At 37.0% G+C, this 25818-nt stretch overlaps 1 protein-coding gene across 1 annotated transcript in view; it reads left to right on the forward strand.

Moving 5' to 3' along the window:
* The first annotated feature begins 9152 nt into the window (after positions 1-9152).
* CD86 (CD86 molecule) overlaps positions 9153-25818 on the forward strand; it is an 80652-nt gene continuing 63986 nt past the window's right edge. Inside the window, exon 1 of the mRNA XM_074301373.1 lies at positions 9153-9279. The gene's annotated coding sequence lies outside the window, so the exon portion shown is untranslated. The remainder of the gene's footprint in view (positions 9280-25818) is intronic.

The following is a 25818-nucleotide window of genomic DNA, read 5'->3' on the forward strand; positions in this document are numbered from 1 at the left end:
TAATGAGTTGTTCCAGAATCTTTCTAGAGGCAGTGAGACAGAGCAATGGATAGAACCTTGGGTCTGGAATTAGGAAGCCCTGAGTTCAAATACAGCCTCAGATATTCACTAGCTATGTGGGCTAGTCTTTTAACTTGTCTGCCTTAGATTTCTCAACTGAAAAATGGGGACAATGATAACCTACCTCCCAGGGTTGCTGTGAGGATCAAATGAGATAATATTTATAAAATATCTAGTGTATAATAGGAACTTAATAAATTCTCATTCCCTTCCCGTACCTGAACTTTGTAGGACATAAGATGTGAATGAGAATAATAATGAGTTCATATTTATAAAGCATCTTATGGTTTATAAAACACTTTATATACATTATCTTTGGCTGTTTGGTATAGAGTCTGGAGAGAACTGGATTTCAATCCCATCTCTAAAACTCTTCCAGTGTATAGCTGCTGTTCTGAAAAGGGAATAGCTAAAGTAAGGTCATGCATTGCTCATGGAAATTTAGTGAAATGTTTGGTGCCCAGAATCAAGGGAAACTATAAACTGGTAGATAGTTGCAATGGATAGATTGTTGTTAGACCTGGAGTCAGGAAGACCTGAGTTTGAAGACCAAATCTTTTATAAGACTCAGTTCCCTTCTCCTTAAACTAATAAGAATAATACCCATAGGACTTATCTCAAATGAGGTTATAAAAATCAAATGAGATTATTGAAAGCAAGTTATAGCTAGCTCTTTGAATGTTGTATGAATGTCACCTGTTATTTCATTTAACTATCACAATCATCTTTTAAGAAAAATATGGTAGTTATATCCTGAAAAGGTAAAATATTGCAGAATCACAAAGCTAGTTAAGTGAAAAATCTGGAAATAAACCATGTTTCTTGCATTTAATTACAATTCAGCATTAAGGGTCCAGTTGTTCTGAACATACTACAAATCTATCCTGACTTTGGACTGGTAAATGCATGTGTAATTTGACACCATGATTTCAGGTAATACTGGGGGTCATTTTGAAATTTGGCATGTGCCTTCCCCTTAGGGCCCCAAAGCTCTTGAATTCCCCTGATATTCAGGTCCTTGTCATATGCCAGATTTCTAATTATAGTTTTTTTGGAGGGTCCTCCCCACCATTCTAGAAAACCTTGGATTCCCTAGTCTAAGCCGAACCTTTCAGTAAATTAGTTAGGTACTAATAGGTTTTTCCCTGGCCTTCAAAGGAAAAGGAGTAATCCTGCTAGGGGTTGGGATTGTCCCTCAGATGGAGAATAACCTTTTACTTTACCATTGCTTTAATGCTAGCATGTTAGGGGTTCTGGGGTTTTCCTCATCCTTGCCCACATAGCCCACATCCATGTAATGGAACTCTTCTTCAGGTTGTTTTTAACCAACAGTGTGCTGATAAATGTTACACATTCCTCACTGGGGAAAAAAATAATGTTCCTGGGAGACAATTTTAAATTTAATTTTCATCTACCCATTTAATTTTCTCCATCACTATTTTAAATCTAAATATCAGAACAATAAATCAAACCCTGACTTGTGGTATTTGCCAATACTAATATCTGAGCCAATATCAATGCTTACTATGAAAATTTAACAATCTCTCTAGCCAGTAAGAACCAACAGCTCCAGTTCATTACTGCCTGCAACCACATTACATCAATCTTGAATCTTGAATCAAATAAACATCTTTAATGATAAAGATATATATACTCCTTTAATGGTGGTTAAGAACTGGAAATCAAAGGGAAGTCTATCTGTTGGAGAATGGCTGAACAAGCTTGGTATATCATTGTAATGGAATTTTATTGTGCTATAAGAAATGACAGGCAGGATGATTTCAGAAAGACTTAAATGAAGTCTATATTTTTTTCCTAGCCTTTACTCTCACAAAACTGTTTATATCCCTGGAGTAGGAAGATTTTCATGTAAAACTATTTAAACTGTATATTCACAGTAAATATGTATCAGTAAAGTGAAAAGAATCAGGAGAACGTTGTACATAGTAACAGCAATATTATTCAGTGAATTGTGAATGACTTAACTATTCTCAGCCATGCAATGATCTAAGACAATCCCAAAGGACTAATAATGAAGTCTACTCTCTGATTCCAGAAGAAAAACTGATATTGTTTGAATACAGACTGAAGCATACCATTTTTCTTTTTTTTCCTATTTATTTTTTTAATAATAGCTTTTTTTTATTTTCAAATACATTCAAAGATAGTTTTCAACATTCACCCTTTCAAAACCTTGTGTTCCAAAATTTTCTCCCTCTCTTTCTCCTACTCCTCTCCCTAGACAGTAAGTAATCCAATATAGGCTAAACATGTGCAATTATATTTCCACACTTATACTGTGCAAGAAAAATCAGAGATTGGTTTTTATATTTTAATGTGGAGAGTTTAGACTAGCAGGTTGAATGGGACTCATCCAAAAATCATTCGACCCTGAGCAATTGAGGCAGAGACCTTTTCTAGGTTATTTTTTAGCCACTCAGGATATGTGGCCTGAGTAAGGCAGATAAGACACTGAGTGGGCAGACAAGCCAGAATTCCAGGAAAGAATCATAACTTAGTCTTGATAGGATGAGGTCAAGATAAGAAGATTATGGGCAGGAGACCATGAGGCCAGGGGCAATACTCAAAAGGAGGGAGAATTATCCCAGCAAGCATTTAAGATAAGACACTTGGAATTTTATGATTCAATAGTATTTCAGGGCCTCAATTCCCCCAGTTCTAATGGCTAGGGAAAAGGAGTGGGACTATAATAATTTCATTCAGGGCATAATAATTCAGGGAAACTGAAGCATAACAGAATTTAGTAACAAAACCTGCTAGTTGCATTCAAAATATTCCCCTCCTTTTCCCTGAGGTTGATTCCCTCTGCTTCTCCTGTTCTAGGAGAAAATTAATTGATCCTAAATTGTCCAGAATGATGCTAACTGTGTAATCTATGTAGATGAAGTTGGAAGAAGCCCAAATTTTCCTTAGACTCTAAAGACTAGAAAGACTGCACATCTTTTGTGTGTTTGCATGGAGGAACAAGAGGGAGCAGGGGAGGTAATTGTGGTTATGTTGTTTGCCTAGGGTCACACAGCAGTAAGTGACAGAGGGTCTAAAGCTTTATCCACTGTGTTATCTAGAAGCTTCCCCCCATTCCCACTGCATGACTTTCTATCCAGCACATAAGTTTCTCCCCCATCTTAGAATAAAACTATCATTTTTTTTTTCAGTCAACCTCTCAAGTTCTTTGATCTTCAGTCTGGCCAATCCATTTTTGGGTGAGATCCTTCTTGGGGTCTCCAGGAGCCTAAACTCACAATCTCCAATACTACAGGAACTGAGAGGTCCAACAATTACATTCAATAAACATTATTAACTACCTGTTAAGTACCTAGGCACAGTTTGGCTACTGGAAGTGCAATGATAAAATGGAAACAGTCTCTGCCTTTTAGGAGTTTACATTGTAGGGATGCTGGTCAACCACTATCACGATAAATACCCAGCTCCCTCCACTGAAAACTAACGGCCCCCTTGTATTCTTTGCACAAGATACTCTATTTCTCAACTGCTGGATGTCTCCTGTGCTTAAAACTATTCCCCTTACATTCATCTCCTGGCTACCCTGACTTCTAGCAAGCTCCAGTTAAAGTTCCATATTATGTAAGGAGTCTCTCACTATCCCTTTTAATGCTAATGGGTTGTTTTTTTCTCTGAGATGATCTCCAATTTGTCCTATATATACTTTGCACATAGTTGTTTCTGTGTTGTCCTACCATTGCAACCTGATGAACAAGTCTATTTACATATGATTCCCCTCAAAAGCAGAAAATGATTAGTTGAAGCCCAGGCAGGGAGGACCCAACACTCTCCATTAGTAATTCTAATAAATTCAAGTAGACTATACCTCTGGGTTACAATTGTATCCAAACTCTTTGCACAATGCTGGATTGTAGCAGATGTAAATAACTGCTTACTACTGCCGTGCAGAGAAGTAAATATGTAGTGTAACAAATAGTACAAAGTAATTTCAAGAGGGAGAAGTATGGTCCTGTGCCAGAGGGGGCACCTGGATTGTGTTTCAAAGAACAAAGTCTCAGTTTCAAATTTTGTCTTAAAAGTTACAAAAAGTTGCTGAAGATATTTATGACAGTCAGACTTGTGGTTTTAGGAATATGAAACTGACGTCTTTGTAGCAAACTCATGGGAAAGGGGAGAAATTGAAAGTAGTGATGTCATTAAGAGGGTACTGTATTAGTCAAGATAAGAGGTAATGGAAATAAAGTTCTGGGTGGTTAGGTGGGATTGGCAGAGAAAGCCTGAGATATTGATAAGATTATTCCCTGAGGCAAGCAGGGAAGGGTACTGATGGTGAGTAGCTCGGCCGTAAAGTTCCATCCTGTAGAGGTCTTGAGTAACCCCATCTTCCTCTATCCAATCTGAGAACCCAATTATGTCAACCCCCTGAAGTTAAATTACCCACTAAATCTGTCCATGGCCCTTGCCAAATCTGATGAATCCCTTTTGGGTTAGCCCTACATACATTTTGCCTCATGGTGTCTCTCCTCTCATCCCTTTCACCATGCCCCATGGTGTCTTTCTCCTTATAGCTAACTGAACTCTTTTAGGGCACTAAGTCCCTTTTAGGATTTAGCCTGCCAGTCAATGGTGTATTCCCACCATGAAGTGTTCCCTTTCTCCCAGTTAACTGTCAGTTTCACTGGGAAATCTGTCTTTTCTCTTGTTTACTGTTAAAGGTCCCTGCCTCAGTTGCTCCAGACCAAATGATTTTTGAACATGAGTTCTGTTCAGTTGGCTAGCCTAAAATTCTTCACATTTAAAAGATTAAAAACTAATCTCTATCTTGCCTCAGTTTCTCTGACATTACAATTGTTGATTGTTTTGTGGTGGTTTATGTGGGATGCCTAGGTGGCACCATAGTACATAGAGCACTAGGGCAAAAGTCAGGAAAACTCATCTTGTTGAATTCAGAACAGGTTTCAGACACTTACTAGCTGTGTGATCCTGAGCAAGTCAGATAACCTGTTTGCCTCAGTTTCCTCGCCTGTAAAATAACTAGAGAAGGAAATTGCAAACCACACCAGTAACTTTGCCAAGAAAACTCCAAATGGGTCACAAAGAGTCAGACACAATTAAAAGTACTGAACAACAACGTGACAGAATTAAGAGTCAGATTTAAGTCTTTCTGTCCTCTATCCAACGCATCATTTAGCTGCCTTCTGGGGAAGGACAAAAGGAACAAAAATAATGAGGAGTAGTGGTTACTGATGACTTTGATGTCCCCACTTCCTCAAGAACCACAAGGGCCCAAATCAGAGGAATCACCTCATACACTTTCAACCACTGCCACCAAGTTAAGATAAAAGATCAGGTTCACCAAAGGTTGAACCTCTTCCAGAATAAAACCCTAGTTGGGCAGATGGATAGTAACTAACTCTAGACCTAAAATTTCTTTCTTTCCTTTTTTTTAATTTAATAGTTTTTATTTACCAGATATATGCATGGGTAATGTTTCAGCATTGAGATTTGCCATATCTTTTGTTCTAATTTTTCCCCTCCTTCTCCCCACACCTTCCCTCAGATGGCAGGTTGACCAATACATGTTAAATAGGTTAAAGTATAAATTTAATACAATATATGTATACATATCCAAACAGTTATTTTGCTGTACAAAAAGAATGGGACTTTGAAATAGTGTACAATTAGCCTGCGAAGGAAATAAAAAGCAGGTGGACAAAATTAGAGGGATTGGGAATTTTATGTAGTGGTTCATACTCATCTCCCAGAATTCTTTTACTGGGTGTAGCTGGTTCAGTAGACCTAAAATTTCTAGAAATATTGGAGTTGTTTATGCAAAAAATTAATTGTGTGGTTATTTGTTTTGTTTGAAAGCATCGGGAAAGGGAGGCTAATGAACCAGGGGAAGTAAATGGGAGAGGCAGTGTTTTACTGGTTCCAGGTGTCCTGAGCATATAGAACTGGACAGTACATGCAGACTGAAAGGCAAAAATACAAAAGCAATCCTTGTTCACAAAGGAATTTGCATATGGAGAGATCATATATAGATAAGATATGTAAAGAATAGAAGAAAGTCAGTTTTAGAGAGGAAGACTTGAGTGCCAGATCTCAAGTATACATTGCCCAGGAGGTTGTGAGAAGCTTGTCAGAGGGGTAAAGGGAATAATATATTCAATGCTCTATTTTATTTCATATGTACATGATGAGTTCTAGAATTTATTTCCTCTTACATTGAATATAGGGGCACAGTAGATAGACACTCAGTCTGGAGTCAGAAAAATTCATCTTCCTGAGTTCAAATCAGGCTTCAGATACTTACTAGCTGTGTAACCCTGGACAAGTCACATAACCCTGTTCCCTTCAGTTTTCTTAACCATAAAATGAGTTGGAAAAGGAAAGGGCAAACAACTCCAATATCTTTACTAAGAAAACCCCAAGAAGTTAGACATAACTAAAAAACTACTGAGCAACAGTAAATATTAAATCTTGGGAATTTACTAAAAATTAAAAGATGTTAGAACTGAAAAAGACTGACTATAGAGCTTAAATAATTTTATATGAAAATCTTCCTACTTCAGGGATGTAAACAGTTTTGTGGGAGTAAAGGCTAGAAAACAATATAGAAAAACTTCATCTTAAATTATTATTCATTATTTTATAAAGCAGTCTAATTATCTATAATTTTCATGAAAAAACTACAACAAATAAATTTTGGGGGTGGGGGAGAGAACATTTATTTATTCATTTACCAACCAGTTATTAAACCCCTCTGTTTATTAAGCACTTCCTATGTGCCAAATAAGGTAGCTAAATGACAGTGGATAGTGGCTTGGAATCAGGAAGACTCATCTACATGAGTTCAAATTTGACCTCAGATACTTATTAGCTATGTAACCCTGAACAAGTCACTTTATCCTAAAATGACAAATCACTCCAGTGTTTCTAACAAGAAAACTCCAAATGGGATCATGAAGAGCCAGATGTGACTGAAAAATGACCCAACAACAAGTGTGCCAGGTATGTTAGTATTGAGGGAAAGGAAAGGGGGAACCCCATTTCTCGGCACATAGATAATCCCATGAGGTGCAGTGTCCCCTGTAAAATGAATTTACAGGCCCGAAAACCTAGATTGATAAATAAAAGGTTTATTGTAGGAATTTGGAAGTAAAGTTCAGTTAGAAAGACACCAGGGCCAAAAGTGGCTGTTGGCGGGCAGGGACCCTTATGCTGGCTGGAAGGATACCATGTGTAGGCTGGGAGGGCTCCTGCAATGAGGGCATTCCAGCTTGTTTCTTTTATACCCAAAAGATGATGGGCGGTAGCCAGTTCTGGAGGGCTTTTCAGTTAGCCCAGATCAGGTGAGGGCTGGGGGAAGCTGAGCTGAGGGTGGGGGCTGGGCCGGGATATTCAAAGGGTGCCTTTGACCAGAATTTGTGAATCAAGGTCAGTCATGAGTTGGGCAATTAGGAATCTTAAAGGGACCCCAACCCTCATCATTAGGTTATGTTATGGTATGGGAAAACCAAAGATAAAATGAAAACAGTCCCTGTCCAAGGAATTTACATTCTAATCAGCTGTACACAAATAAATATAAAATATATAGATACTAGGAGTCTAGTGCATATGCAACCTCCATTAACTTTCTAAGATGGGTTCTTTCCAAGGAGAATTCTAGGGAGCTGCTTCTGAGAAAATTTTGATAATTTAAGAGGGATGTGTCCCAGAAATAATAAGAGTTTTTGTGAACATTCTGTTACTGGAATTGAAGCTAGAGTGCTTTGATTGGCTTCATAGGCATTCAAAGGCTTATTGTTTCAGCACTTGAAGAAGCTCTATGTGAAGGATGTGAACAAAGCATACAATCTTGTGGGTTGGAAAGGTCTGGAGGGCTTTTCTGTCTCCTGTCATTCTTAAATTCAGGTTTGCAGCCAGCCTAGCATTAATGATCTGAGAAGTGACCTTTGTGAATGATCTTTGGGACTCCCCAACAATTAGCTGAAGCTCAGGCTCATTAAACAGTAATGCTACATCTGGACATGAATTGTGGTGGCACATGATATGAAGGAACTGAGCTAAGTGTCTGGATCACTCCTCCAGAGGCTGAAGTAGTATAGGAAAAAGTTTATTCCAAAAGTGTTGGGAGAGGAGAATGTTTTCATTTTTGTTTGCCAATTTATTCTAGCTGTGTCTCTGAAGTCAATATCTAAAGCATGTGAAGGAGAATAATATGGACTGAACTTGGGAAAGAAAAATAGACTTGATTATGAACTTTACTTTTCATTTCAATCAAGAGTTTGACAAGAGGCAAGAGGGAGCTTCTGGAGCTTTTTAGAACAGGATTGATGCTTTAGGGATATGGATTTGGTAGGTGTGAAAGGATGGTTTGGAGAAGGGAGAGTTTTGAGTTAAAGAGATTATTTAGGAGACTACTGCAATAGTCTGGACAAGAGGAAGTAGCAGCATGAACCAGAGTGATTTTTTGGAGCCTTTATTTCTCTATCTAAAAGTAAAAGGTTTTTACTTTGATCATAAAGGGCAAATTTTGATGGCTGTTTGGCTTAGACTTAAAACTCTGAGTGTTGTCTGACTTCAGAGCAGCTATGCAAGGGATATAGAAAGCCCATTCAAGCAAGAAAAGACCTGGGAATTCTAGGATGTGCTCAAACATTCAGTAGTGGTAAGGTTAGGTGTAAATGCAAAGTAATTTTGGCATGTGACTTATTTAGCCTCTTGGTTTAAGCCTTTCCTGTTATGGTCACCCTACTTTTTAGCTAAGGAGGGGATTTCCACATGCCCCCAGAAATGTGGACAGGAAAGATTTGTGGTGTATGGCTCAGGGAAAGGGCAAGTTGAGCCTCATCTGTGATTCACCCTGGACTCTATTCATGACCCCTTGGTTATCTTCAACAAATTCCCCAGACTTGATTATGAAATCAAGACTAAAAAGCCAGGTCTTTGGGTTGGTTGCTTGTATTTTTGGTTGGGTCATCAAGAATCTTCCAAGCAGGCTAAAAATTACACAATTTTAACTGGGGAGGAAAGAGTTAGTGTCTCTAAAAGGGTGGGGAAATTCACAGATTAAAAAGAGGAACAGTACAGATTGAGGAATTACTACTTTAAGAGAGACTTCAGTGTAGCATCCTTGCCTAACTACGGAGAAAGCAACTGCAAGGCACCAGACACCAGGTGAAGAAGCCTCCCGGTTTGGAGAAAATACAAGGATCAACCCATCATAGGGTGAGTGAGAGAGTTTAGTTATTTTTTTTAAGGTATCCATAAATTATCTAAACTTAAAACAAGACTGAATTTTCTCATAGACAGGGAATTGTAAGAGATCTTCATGGTCATTTAGTCCCCATTTACAGATGAGGAAACAGACCCAAAGAGATTAAGTGGCTTTTCCATGGACAAAAGCTAGTACCTGGCAGAAATGAGATTAGAACTCAGAGCCTCTGATCTAGAATTCTTTTTCCTGCAAAAGCCATGTATGCTATTGGTTTCAAATTGCTGCCAAAGAACTTAAACTATTTGGATTTTAGTTTCTTTACCTGTCAAATGAAAATATTGGACTATAGGAATCCTAAATTTCATTCCAACTCTAAAGTCCTATAATCCAATAAGATAAGATGCAGAGTACTTTGCAAAGCTCAAAGGGCTATATAAATATAAGATAAATATAATAATAAATAAATAAAATCAATAAATATAGATAATTAGTATAATATAACATAATGAGGAATTGTTAATTAGTAAAATGTCATAATATAATTGCTGATAATTAATGTAACAAATAATTATTATTATTATTGTGACCAGATGGTCAGAATGATGTGCTTAGAGCTGAGCCTGTGCTGAAAGTGAAGGTTGTGGAGCTGTTTGTCACAAAGATTGTTGGAAGGGGAAATAATAGAAGGATCCTCTGTCTCAGTTTCTTTTTTCTGTGGCCACTACTACCTCTTCCCCAGGGAGTTGAGGGCTGGGATTGCCTCACTTCTGTAGATGAATCCCTGACATGTACCAATGATACCTAGCACACAGTAGGTTCTTGCTTGTTGATTGATCAATACATCTAATTCAGAGAGAGCCTTCCAAAGGCCACTGAGCCACTGAAAGGAAAGATTCAGTCAATTTGAAGGGCACAAAATGTTCCCAGAGCAATTACATTTAGCTACTTTAATAAAATAAATTAATTATGTTTCATTCAGCTAGCTTTTAAGGTTAAGAACAACTAATGTAAAACAGTTTGGAGTGGTAAATAGGGTGCTAAGTATTTTGAGCCAGAGAATCTGAGTTCAAATCCAAGAAGCATAGGGCAAGTGAACAGGATGATGGTTTTAAATTAAGAGAACCTGAATTCAGATCCTGACTCTACTACTTACTTTGTGATGTTAGGCAAGCCATCTGACCTTTTTGGGACTCAATTTCTTCATTTGTAAAATGAGAGGATTGTACTAGATGATTGCTAAGGTCCCTCTCAGCTCTAAATTTCATGATCCTTTTTAGATAAGGGGGGGAAACGGACTGAGGGAAAGAGGGAATTGAAAAGTGGAAGAAAGAATAGGAGGGGAAAAAAGAGAGACATTCCCAGATATTCACATGCCCACTGAGGTCAAGCCACACCCATTAGGTTTACAGATGAAGGTATTCTTCCTTTCGGTTCTGATTATATTCTTTTATTCTCTTGTGCTGTGGGCATCTGAATTAGTCATCTGACTAATGCCTTGAGAAATCCCTTTTCTGCTTTTATTTTTAATCTTCAGAGATTAAAACTAAAAAATCCAGAGTCTAAAATGAAACTTTTCCACCTGCCAAAGTGACAGTTCAGATCATGTCTCCCTTTCTTCTCCTCTTCCTCTATACTATCACTCAGTGATCTCATCAACTCCCATAGATTTAATTACCACCTCTATACTGATGATTCTCTTTTTGAAATACTATTTTATTTTTCCAAATACATACAAAAATAATTTTCAAAATTTTTGCAAAACCTTGTGTTTCAAATTTTTCTCCCTCCCTTCTGCCCCTTCCCCTAGATAAAAGCAATCTGATATAGCAATTCTTCTGAACAAATTTCCATATTTGTCATATTACACAAGAAAAATCAGATCAAAAGAGAAAAACCAAAAGAAAAGAAAGAAAAAACAAGCAAACAAATAATAACAAAAGGTAAAAATACTATGCTTTGATACACATTCAATCTCCATAATTCTCTCTCTGGATGCAGATGGCACTTTCTATCACAAGCCTATTAGAATTTATGTTGATAATTTATAAATCTACCAATACTGCCCCAATCTCTCTGTTGATTTCTAATCTGTAACTATCTTTCAGACATCTCAAACCAGATGGACATCTTAAACTCAATCCTGTATGTCCAAACAGAACTCATCTGGATGACTAAATCCTCCTCCATTCCTATACCACCTAGATTCCCAATCTAGGAGTCATCCTTGAATCCTCACTATTTCTCACTCCTCATATCCAAGTTGTTGCCAAGGCTTCTCTAATTCCCTCTGCAACATCCCTGGAATATATTCCCTTCTTTCCTTGACATTGACTCCTGTGGAACAGACCTTCATCATCTCACATATGGATTATTGCAATAGCATGGCTGATGGGTTGACTTGTCTTAGGTCTCTTCTCATTCCAATCCATCCACCATTCAGCTACTAAAGTGAATTTCCTAGAGCACAAGTCTGATCATGTCACCCCCCCTCCACTCACTAGACTATGGTTGAGGCATAGAAGCTGAACCCCCAAAATATTAGGGTTCCAGACTTATATCATAAGGTGTCTCAACAGAATTTGTAGGCTTAGATCATCTCCAAATCAAGGCAAAGATTTTAGTATTACATCATTAACTGGCTGTCTTAAGTTCCAAAAGGCAGTTAGTGAAGATGTGGAAGAACAATAGATACTTTTAAAGGCAGAAGTGAGAAAGAAAAACAAGGGCTATTTAGGAATTTACTCATCAGCTCCAAGATTGGTTAAAGGTAAGATATGTTAGACATTTCATCTAACTATGGTTACTCATTATAACTGGCCATTAAAATTAAACTAAGATAAGATTATTCTTGAGAAAGCAAAAACATGCAAGCAAACAACAACAAAAAAAAAGTAAAAATAGTATGTTGTGATCCACACTTAGTTCTCAGTATTTTTTTATACCTTTATTTTATAATCTGGTGACACAAGTCTCTGTGCCATTCCTCAAACAAGACACTATTTCTTCCCTTCAAGCATTTTTTCAGGCTGTCTCCCATGCCTGTAATATTCATCCTTATCTTTACCTCCTAATTTCTTTAAAGTTTCAGCTAAAATCTTCAAATCTTTCTTAATTATTTCTCCCTCCCTTCTGCTAGTTCTTTCCTTCTGAGATTATCTCCAATTATATGTGTGTATGTAGGCATCTATATATTATGTGTATATGTAATATATAAGGGTATACCTATACTTGTGTGTGCATGTGTGTGTGTGTGTGTGTGTGTGTGTGTGTGTGTGTGTGTGTGTATGGAAAAAAATTATCTCTTCCATTAGAGTAGGAGCTCCATGAGAACAGGAAAGCACCTTTTGCCTTTCTTTGTATTCTCAGCACTTGCCTTTATGCCTAGCACATAGTAATGATTTAATAAATGTTTATTGATTATCTGTGAAAGAATAATTTAAAATTTGGAAATTTAGAGGTTTCTGGCCATTGGCTACAGTTGGCTAAATATTTTCTGTCTCTCTTTGTGTGTCTTTGTCTCTGTCACTGTCTCCTTTCCTTTCTTTTTCTCTTCTCTCTCTTTCTTAATTGAAAAGTAAGAGCTATTTTATTCAAAAGTATTTGAAAGTTCCATTGAAACTATTTGACTCATTTGAGCCTTCTTACTAAAACAAATTGAGGGAGAGGTAGGAGGAGAGATCAATCTGAGTTTTGATGGGAATTTACAAAAATACTTAGCTATGCTCCATCCCTACCTAAGGACTTATAGAAATTCAGTGAGTTTACTCAGGTCTGGCCAGACATATTTAAAAAAGAAAGCTGCCTCTTAGGTGTAATGTAAAGATTGTCCACAGGCCCCCATCCCAAATATCTCTTATCCTCATGCCTGAAATATTACCATTTAGAGTTTATTAACTATGTTAAACATTCTTCTCTCCTGATACTCTTTTTAAAAAATACAAATACTTCAGAAAAAGGCAAAATATTAATAAGACTCTAATATCTTAGTGTGAATTTATCAGATCTTCTTGCAGAGAATGTCAGAATTCAATCCATCCTCTCACTCCATCTTTTCCCTCCACACACATCCATACTCACCTGTAGTTATTATAGTTTACAGGTTCAAGTATAAGTTAGATTCTCATCTTCCTTTGGCATCAGCAAATAGATGAGTTAGGGTAGGGGCTCTCAACTTTTGCGTGTCATGGATCCCTTTGGCAATCTGATTCTAAGGACTATAGAACATTGTCTTTGAAGTTGTAAAACAAAAATAAATAGGATCTGAAAGGAAATCAATTATAATAAACTATAGTTACCTATTTTTAAAAAATAAAATCAAACATGTTCATGGATCCCAGGTTAAGAACTTCTGAAGTTTTCTAACAGCAGAATCTCTAGTAATGATGAGAACTATAAAGAGAAAAAAGACTTCTGATGAAATTTTTGTTTCTATATAATTTATATTAATAAGTAGAAAAACCAAAGTAGAATTGGAATTGGGAAGTGTTCAGTTATCTTCTTGGAAGGCATTAAAGATTAGAGAGAATATAAGAAAGAAAAATCCCTAGAAGTACTACAAAGGTAAATTACACACAAGTCTTGTTCAGAAAATCCCCAGAATATAAAATGCTACTCAGGAAATAATTATGTTATGCACTGAATTGTTAGACCCTGAATAAAATTATTATGGCCATTCCTCGTTCCCTCCCCCTGCTCCCCCTCTCTCTCAGCTTTGCCATTAGGACTGGGAGAACTGAGTCATAAAAAACCTTGGAGCTCTGATCACCTTTATATATCATCATGTCATAAAATCCAGGAACCTTGCTGGGATATACCCTCTCCGTTTGACTATTGTCCCTAGCCTCGATGTCTCCTGCCCCCCCCCCCCTTCTTATCTTGGCCCTTATCCAGTCAGGATTAGGTTATGATCCTTTCCTGGAATTGTGACTAGTCCACCCACTCAGTATCCTCACCCCCTTTATCTGCCTTTGTTTCCCTTATAAGATTGTATACTTAGGTTATGTATTCTGTTTGCAAATCCTAGATAGCTAAAACTCAGTACAAGTTCCCTGCCTCACTTATGGGCCAGAATGATTTGGACATGAGTTCCATCCAGTTGGCTCCATATTAAAAGATTAAAAACCAGTCTCTGTCTTGCCTCAATTTCTCTGGCATTACAGTTATGGCCTTTTTATCCACTTTAACCAATAGACTAAAATATTTATTATATGTCTATGGTCTGTAACCCACTGAATTAGGCACTGTGAGAACATAGGAAGAACAAGAGTAGAAAAGCTTCTACTTGAAAGTTGAAAATTTGAGTTCCTGCTCCAGTTGTGCTATCAATCAGTCATCCAGGGGCACATCATTTGTGAAATGAGAAGGTTGGACTAGGATCTTTATATTTTCTCTTTTAGCTCTAACATACACTGAGGCTGTAACTTGGCTGGGAAAGGAAGCCAAGTTATTATTAATTGCTAATTAATTAATTAAATGCTAAGTTGTGTGAAAGAGATTGTGTATATGTGTATGTAGTGGAGGGTGGTTGGAGATAAGAAGAAAAAGGAAATTAGTTAAGGATGGAGTAGTCAGAAAATTGTCACAAGAGAGTAAAGTAATTGGGAGGGGGGTAGGTGAATGGAAGTCAAAAGAAAACTCAGCTCAAGTATGGTATTCTGATATAAACCTCTGATCCCAAGGTCATCAGTAACTATTAATTAAGCACCTACTATGTTTCAGGCATTGGGGATATAACAATTTAAAAAAAAATACTTCCAGTTCTTGGAGGAAAGAACGTATAGAAAATATATATAAAGTATAAAGTAATTTCAACATGCATGAGTGTGAGGGATGGAAAATCCTATCCAAAAATGACTTCTCAGAGACCTCTCAAAGTAAAAAAGCAGAAAAGTTGTTTACTTAACAAATTCTCATGAGAATGAGCAATTCCACTGTGAGGAGGGAAAGAAAGAAAGCTCACAGTAGAAGGGCTAAAGGACTAAGGGAAGATATACAGTTTTTATAGGATTAATTGCAAAAGGATTACATCATGAGTTTGGGGAACATTAAGAGATAGGTGCCCCCCCCTTCTCCACCAGTTAATTGAATGTCATCATATATCTCAAAAACTAAACAATTAGTAGCCTAAACATCAATAGCCTGGACAGACATAAATGTCATCAAAAAAACTAAGCAATTAGTAGCCTAAACATTGAACATACCTATGCAGGTCACAGAGACCTAGAGAAGATAGAATACAGAAAAGGAATTTAACATTGCTGTAAGTTCTTCACCATATCCTTACTTCATACTTGCTCCAGACAATGAGTAGCAAGGATAAACCTAAGGGAGAAGGCAGATTTAAAGGAAGGAAAAATTCCAGGCTTGGGGCAACCTTTTTAAAGGCACAGAGATACTATATGGAATATAGTGCAGGAGCAAGAGCAACTCAACCAGTTTGTTTGAAATAGGAAAAAAGGGGAATAATGTTTGATAACCTTGCAAAAGTAGACTGAGTTGTGAATGACTTTAAGTGACTGCTTTAAGGATCTGTACTTTTTCCTAGAGATAACAGGGGGCTACTGAAGGGTTTTTTGAGCCAGGGAATAGCTAGGTTTTTGCTGTGCCTTAGAAAAATTCCTTAATGTATTAGAATAGTGAGAAAAGTTTCAGGAAGACCAATTAAGAGGCAATGAGAATCTGAGCTAAGAGGATGGCCCTGTAGTTGGAGAAAAAGAGGATATATGGGAGAGATGACCTGGTGGTAGAACCAATTTGGCAATGGAGGAGGTAGGGGATGAAGGATGGGATAAGATAGGGGTGACTGTGAGGTTATAGTCTTAGGTGACTAGAAGAATGGGAGAATCCTTAACTTAGTAAGAAAATAAGTGAGTTCTTTTTAGGACTTGCAGAAGTAGAGATGCCTATAAGACATCAAGGGGGGAAATATACATCTCTCAGTTGTTGATGAGGGATGGGTTGCCAGGAGAGAGAATACAGTTGAGTTTATGTTTATGTCTGTATCTGTAGATAACTACATATATGAGAGTTATAATGTTGAGGTTGAGAAGGAGACCCCAAAAGTTTGGGGTCACAGACTAGTGTCTCAAGGTGTCTCAAAAGAATTTCTAGGTTTGAACCCATTTCCTAGTCAAGGGGCAAAGTTTTATTGTAATTGTAACACCAATTGTAGTAGACTAAGTTCCAGAAGACATTAGCCAAGGAATCCAGAGAAAGGAGATAGATTTATACAGAGTTGGATCAGAGCTTCATGTTACTTATTTGCTAATTGTATGGCTTACAAGTAGATTTGAATATTCACTATTGTCTTAGGAATTTGATTATCACTGACCAACAGATTATCCATCTGACAATCAAAAATATTTGTAGGCCTATTCTAAGACCAGAAGACTTTGAAATCATTGACAGATTGTTAGAATAATATGGCATTTTTAGGTCAGAGGGCCTCAAGATCACTAATATATCTTCCCTAAAATCTAAGGAAAGAAATGTCATTATACTCCTAGGCCAGAGGACAAACATAAACAGACAGATTGTCAAAACAATAGCACTCTTGGGTCAGAGGGCCTTAGAATTACTATACATCTTCCCTAAAATTCAAGGGAAGAAATACCATTATGTTCCTCTATAATTATAGACAAACGGTATTGTTAAAACAAGAGCATTCTTAGGTCAGAGGGCTTCAAAATCATTGCTGTCTACCCTAGAAGCTATATTACATCAATCTGAATATAAATGAGAATTGAATCCATGGGAGCTAATGAGCTCTTTCCACAAAAGGGTATAGACAGAAAAGAGAAGACAGTAATTTATTGTGGTCAAGAACAAGCAGTGTGGGAGGTAGAAGAGTACTAAATGAGCTCAGGGTCAATATGTGTCAGTTCATATTTTGTTTTGTTTTTAAAACTTTCTTTTGGATTCTAAGTGTCCTAAACCTTAGAGATACTTGAAATTGCTTTATCTTTGGTACATGATTTCTGTTTTGAGGGCTTATGGAAGTCAAAACAGCATCTACTCCTTCTTCTTGCTTACATGACTTGGAAGTCTTGACCATATGTCTTTGAGAATGTTCTCTCATCTTACTTCTGCCTCTTAATTTCTCTGGCTTCCTTTAAGAACTCAGTCAATAGGAGATCATTATACACTTCAACAACAATAATACATGAGGATGTATTTTGATGGAAGTGGATATCTTCAACATAGAGAAGAGCTAATCCAATTCCAATTGATCAATGATGGACAGAATCAGCTACATCCAGAGAAGGAACACTGGGAAATGAGTGTAAACTGTTAGCATGTTTTGTTTTTCTCCCCAGATTATTTTTACCTTCCGAATCCAATTCTTCATTTGCAACAACAACAACAACAAAATTCGGTTCTGCACATATATATTGTACCTAGGATATACTATAAGATATTTAATATATATGGGAATGCCTGCCATCTAGGGGAGGAGGTGGAGGAAAGGAGGGGAAAAACTCGGAACAAAAGGGAGTATAAGGGATAATGTAAAAAATTACCTATGCATATGTACTGTCAAAAAAAAGTTATAATTATAAAATAAAAAAAAAAAAAAACTCAAGTCAAGTTCCAACTTCTGAAGGAGGACTTTCCCAGTCCTAGCTGCTAGTGCATTTTCTTCATTTACCTGGAACGTGGGTGATGATGATGATGGTGGTGGTGGTAGTGGTGATCGTTTTTAAATAGAACTTTAAGGTTTGCAAATGTTTGAAATAAAATAGAGTTGAAGAAACAGGTTTGAACTCCATTTAAATAAAATGTATGGCATCATTATCTTGTTAACATTTTGTTATCTATTAGATCTTTCTGTCTTTGGCCTCCTTAGAGATATGTGCTTAGTAATGGAATGTCTGGCTCAAATTGGGTGAAATTTTTATTCCTCTCCTCCATCACTAAATTATTTAAAATTAATATGATATAGGGAATAGAGACTTTGTTTCCAATTCGGGAATCTTGGAACTCAAGGTCTGTCACTGCCATATACTGATTGATTGCTTAAATTGGCAGATCACTTAAATTCACAGTATGCCCAGGCAATGTTCTAAAACTATTAATTTGAAGAAAAATTAATGATCTCCATTTATAGGGGAAAATTCCTAAAGGGACAAATTGTGAGGGGTTTTAAAGTTGCTTTTTTATGTATAATTTACTATATGTGTGTGTGTGTGTGTGTGTGTGTGTGTGTGTGTGTGTGTGTGTGTGTAGATACCCTTCTCAATCTGTACCCTTCTTAATCTGTTCCTTGATAAGCTTTCCAGTCTTCTTATACTTTATTTCCCTCCAGATAGATGACAATAGGCTTCTTGTTGCTTACACTGGATATTCTATTTCATGACTCTCATCTTTTCTTGGTTATGCTAAAGTTCTGGAAAACTCTCCATTTCATTTCCATTTCCTGGATTCCTTTGATACTCAGCTCAAATCTTTCTATCTGCAAAGTAGCTTTTTCACATCTCCAGCTGCTAAATCTATCTCATTACTTTCATTTTCACTATATATATATTTTATGTACAATATTTTTGCATGTTATCTCCTCCCCAATCAGAATGTCAGCTCCTTGAGGGGTAGGGACTATTTTTATCTTTCTTGGATCTCCTTCATTTAGTATATGCCTGGCATATGGTAAATACTGAATGAATAGTTGTTGATTTATTGAATGGGAGTGAAGAGGGAGGGTAAATTAGGAAAAGCTTCATGTAATATAGAAAGTAGTACCCCAGCTGAGTTGGGATGGAAGCAAGGTATTTCAATGTTGAGAGGAGATGGAGTAAATCCCAAGCAGAGGGGATAGTCAGTGCAAAAGCAGAAATTTAAAAAAGAGTGCCATGTATGAGAAACAGAAAGACCAGATTTCCTTAACCATAGTGTATGTGAAGGTGAATAATATGTAATAAGATTAGAAAGGTAGTTTGGGGGACATATTGTGACAGATTTCTGTATATACTAAGTGGACAAGTTTATGGGCAATGAGTGAACAAAGGACTTTTTTGAGTAGGAGAATGACCTGTGTTTTTGGAAAATTACTTTGGCAGCTATGTGGAAGATAGAATCACAAGGCAAGAAACTTGAGGTATGTATAGGAAACTATGGCAATTATTGAGCAAAGAGAAAATCAGGGCCAGAATTAGGATGGTAACTATGAGTAGAGAGAAGGTATCAGATTTGAGAGATTTTGTGGAGGTGTAAATAAGTTTTGACAACTGACTTGGAGAGAGCAGGAATGAGGAATCTAGTATGACACTGATGTAGGTAGTCAGACACTGGTATCCAGGATAGAAAAAAGGAAGTTCTCAAGAGAGGTCAGTTTGAGGGGAAAGACAATGCAAATACTTTGGCTTTAGAATTTTTGTTTCCAGCCAATTGGGAAAAAAACCTAGACCATCTGAAACTAGATTTAAATAAACGAATAAAAAAGATTCTTGAAGTGAAAATTTTAAGTGTGAGTATATCACCCCTTCCTAGTCCCAATAATAGGAAAACCTATTAAGTTTCTAAGAATGTTCCTCTAGAAACATGGAACTGAGAGTTTCTTTTTCTTCAACCTGTTGCTTAGGAAATTGTGGGACTTTTCTTTTAAATCACCTGAGATGCTGATCATGGAAATCTATGATTCCACATAATTACAACTAAAAATTTAAAGCTAGAGACCAGAAATACAATGTTTTGATTTTTTTCTTTTTTAAAAATTAATTTTATAATTACAACTTTTTTTTTTGACAGTATATATGCATGGGTAATTTTTTACAACATTATCCCTTTGTATTGTGATTTTAAAGAAAAGTTTGGATTCGCTCCTATAAATGACGCTCTCAAGCTCAATTAAAAAAATGAAAATAAAAAGTTTTAATCAAACAAGACAAGGTACAGACAATTTAGATTTACATAAAACAAATAGAAATAAGAACAATTGGCAACATGACAATTATAGCAGATAGAGGAAGAGAATACATCATCAATTCAAGGGAAACTCAAAAACTCAAATGGCTGGGAGTCCCGTTTCAGCCTCAATCAACTTGAATTGTGTAAAGATTTTTCCGGGCGAAGCGTCCTCCCCACGGATGAGACTCAGTGGAGGTATAGGACACTCAACCTTATATACCCTCTTTAGATAAAGAGGGCTTTCAGCCAAGAAGTCTGGCACATATACATGTGTAAAATACGTGACCATCTGGTGTTTTGACCCATTCCATATTGTTTATACCTTGACATATTTCCTTATCAATTGTATATGCTCGGGGAGGCAGCCACCCAGCCCTAAGCATAGACATTCCCAGGGATGGCTAGTTCCTGGTATCTATTGTCAAGGACATATAGAGTTCATGGAATGGTCAAATTCCCATAATTTAGAAGCTCAGGCCTGTTAGATTTGAGTGAGCTTACAATTCTAATATGAAATTTTAATTTCTTATTCACCCTTGTACTCACTTCTGTTCTAAATTTTCCCCTCCTTCCCTCTACCCCCTCCCCTAGATATCAGGCAGTCCCATACATGTTAAATATTTTATAGTATATCCTAGATACAATATATGTGTGCAGAACCGAATTTCTTGTTGCACAGGAAGAATTGGATTCAGAAGGTAAAAATAACCTAAGAAGAAAAACAAAAAATTTTCAGTGTTCTTTCTCTAGGTATAGCTATTTCTGTCCATCTTTGATCGATTGGAACTGAATTAGATCTTCTTTTTGTCAAAGATATCCACTTCCATAGATACATCCTCATACAGTATTGTTGTTGAAGTGTATAATGATCTCCTGGTTCTGCTCATTTCACTCAGCATCAGTTCATGTAAGTCTCTCCAAGCCTCTCTGTATTCATCCTGCTGGTCATTTCTTACAGAACAATAATATTCCATTACATTCATATACCATAATTTACCAACAATTCTCCAATTGATGGGCATCTTTTCAATTTTCAGTTTCTAGCCACTACAAAAAGGGCTGCCACAAACATTTTGGCACATACAGGTCCCTTTCCCTTCTTTAGTATTTCCTTGGGATATAAGCCCAGTAGTAGCGCTGTTGGATCAAAAGGTATGCACAGTTTGATAACTTTTTGGGCATAATTCCAGATTGTTCTACAGAATGGTTGGAATCTTTCATAACTCCACCAACAATGTATCAGTGTCTCAGTTTTTCCCACAGCCCCTCCAACATTCATCATTATTTTTTCATGCATGTTGATTTTTTTTTCTACAGTAATTTTTTATGTATGTACAAAGATGGGGCATCATGAGTAAGTTTAAATTTTTGACCTAACTCAATGCTATTGTTTTCTGCCAAACAAAAATACTTGGTATAATAGTTTTAGATCCGGAAGGGACTTCTGAGGCCATTCTATCCACACCCCACTCCTACCTTGTTAGCAATTAAGGAAACAAGCCCAGGAAAGTTAAGCAACTTCCCTGACCTCAAGTAGTATCAGAGGTAAGATTTGAACTCAAGTCCTTGGAGGTCCGCTCTTTTTGCTGTTATCATATGAAACTCTAGACTCAGTCACTTTGTCAGAAATCAGTTTCCTGCTTTTGTAGCAGGAGAGTTCTATGCTCATAACTTTAGAGCAGCTTTAAGGAGCAAACCCCATTGCCATATCTTAGGAATGTTGTTGTAAACCTGTATTGTCCAGTATGCCAACAAAACTGGATGAAGCATTGGTTGGATATGTGCAGCTATTAACTACAGAGTACCAGAAATAGGCCATTAGGTGGCACCATAATACATCAAGTAGGGAAACTCAGGAAGACCAAAGTTCAAATTTGACCTCAGACACTTATTAGCTGTGTGCCTCAGTTTCCTTATCTATAAAATGAGCTGGGGGGACAAAAATGACAAACTATTCCAGTTCTTTTTCAAAAAACTTTAAATGGGATCTCAAAGAATTGGTAATGACTGAAAAAGCAAACAAACAAAAAAGCTTAATATGACCCCTTAGAATGATAAGATCATAGTTTTACAACTTAAAGGAACCTCAAAAGATTATCCAGTCCATTATCATCATTTTTACAGATGAGAAAACTGGGACAGGGTTGGTCACCTGAAAGAACCCTGCCTGCAATTAGAGGGCCCAGCTGTCCTACTTCTGAAGCTTCCTCTACCTATGTGACTTTGAACAAGACGTTTAACTTTCCTGGGCTTCAGTTTCCTCCTCTATACAATGGAGAGGTTGAATGGGGTAGTCTCTGAGGTTCCTTTCAGCTCCAAATTGAGAGTCCTTTTAAAAGGTTAAGTGAATTGCCTAAATAAGTGCAAGGATTAATTGGTAGAATTGGGATTTGAACTTAAGTGCAGTGCCCTTTTAATTATACTCTGCTTCCTTCCTGTATCTCATTTTTCTTTTGAAATTTATTTAATATTTTTATTTTTCCCTATTTATATTTAATATCATTTTTAAACAGTTTTTTAAAACTTAAAAGAGTTCTAGATTTTCTTCCTTATCCCCACTCTCAGCCCCTATTAAGAAAGCACATATGAAGTTATGCAAAACATTTCCATAAAAGTCATGTTGTGAAAGAAAACATAGATCTCCCCCCTAAGAAAACAACTCTCAAGAAAAATAAAGTTAAGAGTGAAAGAGACAGAGATGGAGAGAGACAGACACAGAGACAGAGAGACAGAGATAGAGAAAGAGTGAGAGGGAGAGGAAGAGAAAGAGGAAAAGTGAGAGGAAGAGGGAGACAAAAGATAGAAAAGGAGGCAAAAAGACAGAGACTAACCTTTAACAAGGAAAAAGATAAGTTCCTCAGTGGAACTCACAATAAACTTGGAGAAAGTGGGACTATACCATTGACTGGCAGGCTAAATCTTAAAAGGGATGTAACACCCTAAAAGAGTTAGTTAGCTATAAGAATGATAAAGACACCATTAGGCATGGTGTGGGAGGGGGATGAGAGAAAAGACATCATGAGACAGAAAACTGGTTGGGCTAACCCAAAAGGGATTCAGCAAAGATGGCCTATGGGCCATAGGCAGATTTACAGGGGAAATTGAACCTTGGAGGTTTGACATAACTTAGCTCTCTGACTAGATACTTAAGGTGAGGTTAAGACCTCCACAGGAGGTAGAACTGTAAAGCTGAGCTAATTTCCATCCTTGTTTGCCTCAGGGAACAATCTTTTTTTTTTTTTTAATTATAGATTTTTATTTACAAGATATATGCATGGGTAATTTTACAGCACTGACAATTGCCAAGCCTTTTTTTCCCAATTTTTCCCTTCCCCCCTCCCCCTGCCAAGATGGCAGGTTGATCAATACATGTTAAATATGTTAAAGTATAAGTTAAATACAATATATGGACATATGTCCAAACAGTTATTTTGCTGTACAAAAAGAATCGGACTTTGAAACAGTGTAAAATTAGCCTGTGAAGGAAATAAAAAATGCAGGCAGAAAAAAAAAAAAATAGGGGGATTGGGAATTCTATGTAGTGGTGCATAGTCATCTCCCAGAGTTCTTTCACTGAGTGTACCTGGTTCAGTTCATCACTGCTCTATTGAAGCTGATTTGGTTCATCTCATTGTTGGAGAGGGCCATGTCCATCAGAATTGATTATCAAATAGTATTGTTGTTGAAGTATATAATGATCTCCTGGTCCTGCTCATTTCACTCAGCAGCAGTTCATGTAAGTCTCTCCAGGCCTTTGTGAAATCATCCTATTGGTCATTTCTTACAGAACAATAATATTCCATAATATTCATATATCACAATGTGTTCAACCATTCTCCAATTGATGGGCATCCATTCAGTTTCCAGTTTCTGGCCACTACAAAGAGGCTGCCACAAACATTCTTGCACATAAAAGGTCCCTTTCCCTTCTTTAAGATATCTTTGGGATATAAGCTCAGTAGTAACACTGCTGGATCAAAGGGTATGCACAGTTTGATAACTTTTTGAGCATATTCCAAATCATTCTCCAGAATGGCTGGATGTATTCACAATTCCACCAACAATGTATCAGTGTCTCAGGGAACAATCTTATCAGTAGTTCAGGCTTTCTCTGCCAACCCCACCTAGTGACCCAGGACTTCATCAATGTCATATATTCTCTTGTCCCCATGCTTTGGAACATACTCTCTTCTGTTCTTAACTGTCCAAATTTTTCTTTTCCTTATTCCCAGTTCAAGTGCCAGATTCTCCATATCCTTGATTCCCCTGTTTCTCTTTCAAGTGTTTTCATAAGCAATAGTCAAAGCTTCTCTTTTGTTCTCAATATAGTCTATCTGTCTACTGTACCGGAGTATTTTTTATTTTTTTAGATTGGTTGGTTTTTGTTGTTATTGTTGTTTGGGAATCGCTAAAATTTGATGATCAGGGGAGTGACATGGTTAGAAAGTGCTTTGGCACCACTGTATGGTGGATGGATTGGAGAGAGTAGGGGCTAAAAGTAGAGAACACAGTAAGGAAGACATTACAACATTCTGGGTAGGAGGTGATAAAAACCTGAATTAGTGTCATTTCCTCATCTAGGCATTGATGTGTTATATGAGAAAGTGGAAGTAGCATTGAAGTAAACAAAAATGGGAAGAACAATTGGACCAGACCAAATATAGGCAGAGGAAATTTGTGCTAGAGGCAGAACAGTTTTGAGGTCATTGAGGAATTGAGTGTTAGTGTATTTAAAAGAGTAGAAAATACAAAATTATTAGGGAAAAAAAATTACAGGATGTTATTACTAACCAAAAAGAATTGATTGAGAGCAGTAATATAAATTCAAATAAAAAATGGAGATTAGAAAACCACAAATTATTATTATCTGTGTTTTATTATATTTTTATTCATTTTGTAAAATTACATTTTAATTTGGTTTTGGGCCACATTTGGGCGTATGGGAAGCCATATGGCTAGTTGGAATGAATTTGACATTACTACTCAAGAGGATATCAATACCTATTGACCCATTTGCTCATATTTTCATTTCTACAAAATCTTTATGCAAATAATCTATATGCAAATTAAGGGTATATTCAATTAAAAATGATTCAACAATGAATCTGATGAGGTCTAGAATTGGAGTACCTAAATTAAATTAGGGTTTAATTGAAATCTAGTGGCGGTACAGTGAGTCAAATAGAGCTCCTCTGCAACCCTTTGGATTTGGCACAAGGATACAGAGTTAAATGAGGTCTAGTGGTGGCGCAAGAGTCCCCTGTAAAGGAATTTACAGACCCGAAAACCTAGATTGATAAAAGAGGCTTATTATGGGGTTTGGAAATAAAGTTAAAGTCTAGTTAGTAAAGTTGAAGGTAGAGATAAGAGGGCACTAGAACCAATGTTCCAGTGGGCAGAGATCCTTGGTGCCAGGCATAAGGCTGCCATGTTTGGAACCTCTGCAAAGAGAGGGCTCCAGTATGGCTCTTTTATAATAGAGGGCTTTGGCTATAAGCTGAAGGGGGCTTGTGGGTAGAGTGCCATATTGGCTCCTGGCTGGGTTTCAGCTAGGGTTAGAATTTGAATTGGATTCAATGGGTTTCAAGACTGAGCGGTCCCCACCCAGATAACAAAGATGAAACTGTTTGTGCTTAGGGTGGAATCCCCTC

Source organism: Sminthopsis crassicaudata, chromosome 3, assembly GCF_048593235.1.
Source record: "Sminthopsis crassicaudata isolate SCR6 chromosome 3, ASM4859323v1, whole genome shotgun sequence".
Taxonomy (NCBI): domain Eukaryota; kingdom Metazoa; phylum Chordata; class Mammalia; order Dasyuromorphia; family Dasyuridae; genus Sminthopsis; species Sminthopsis crassicaudata.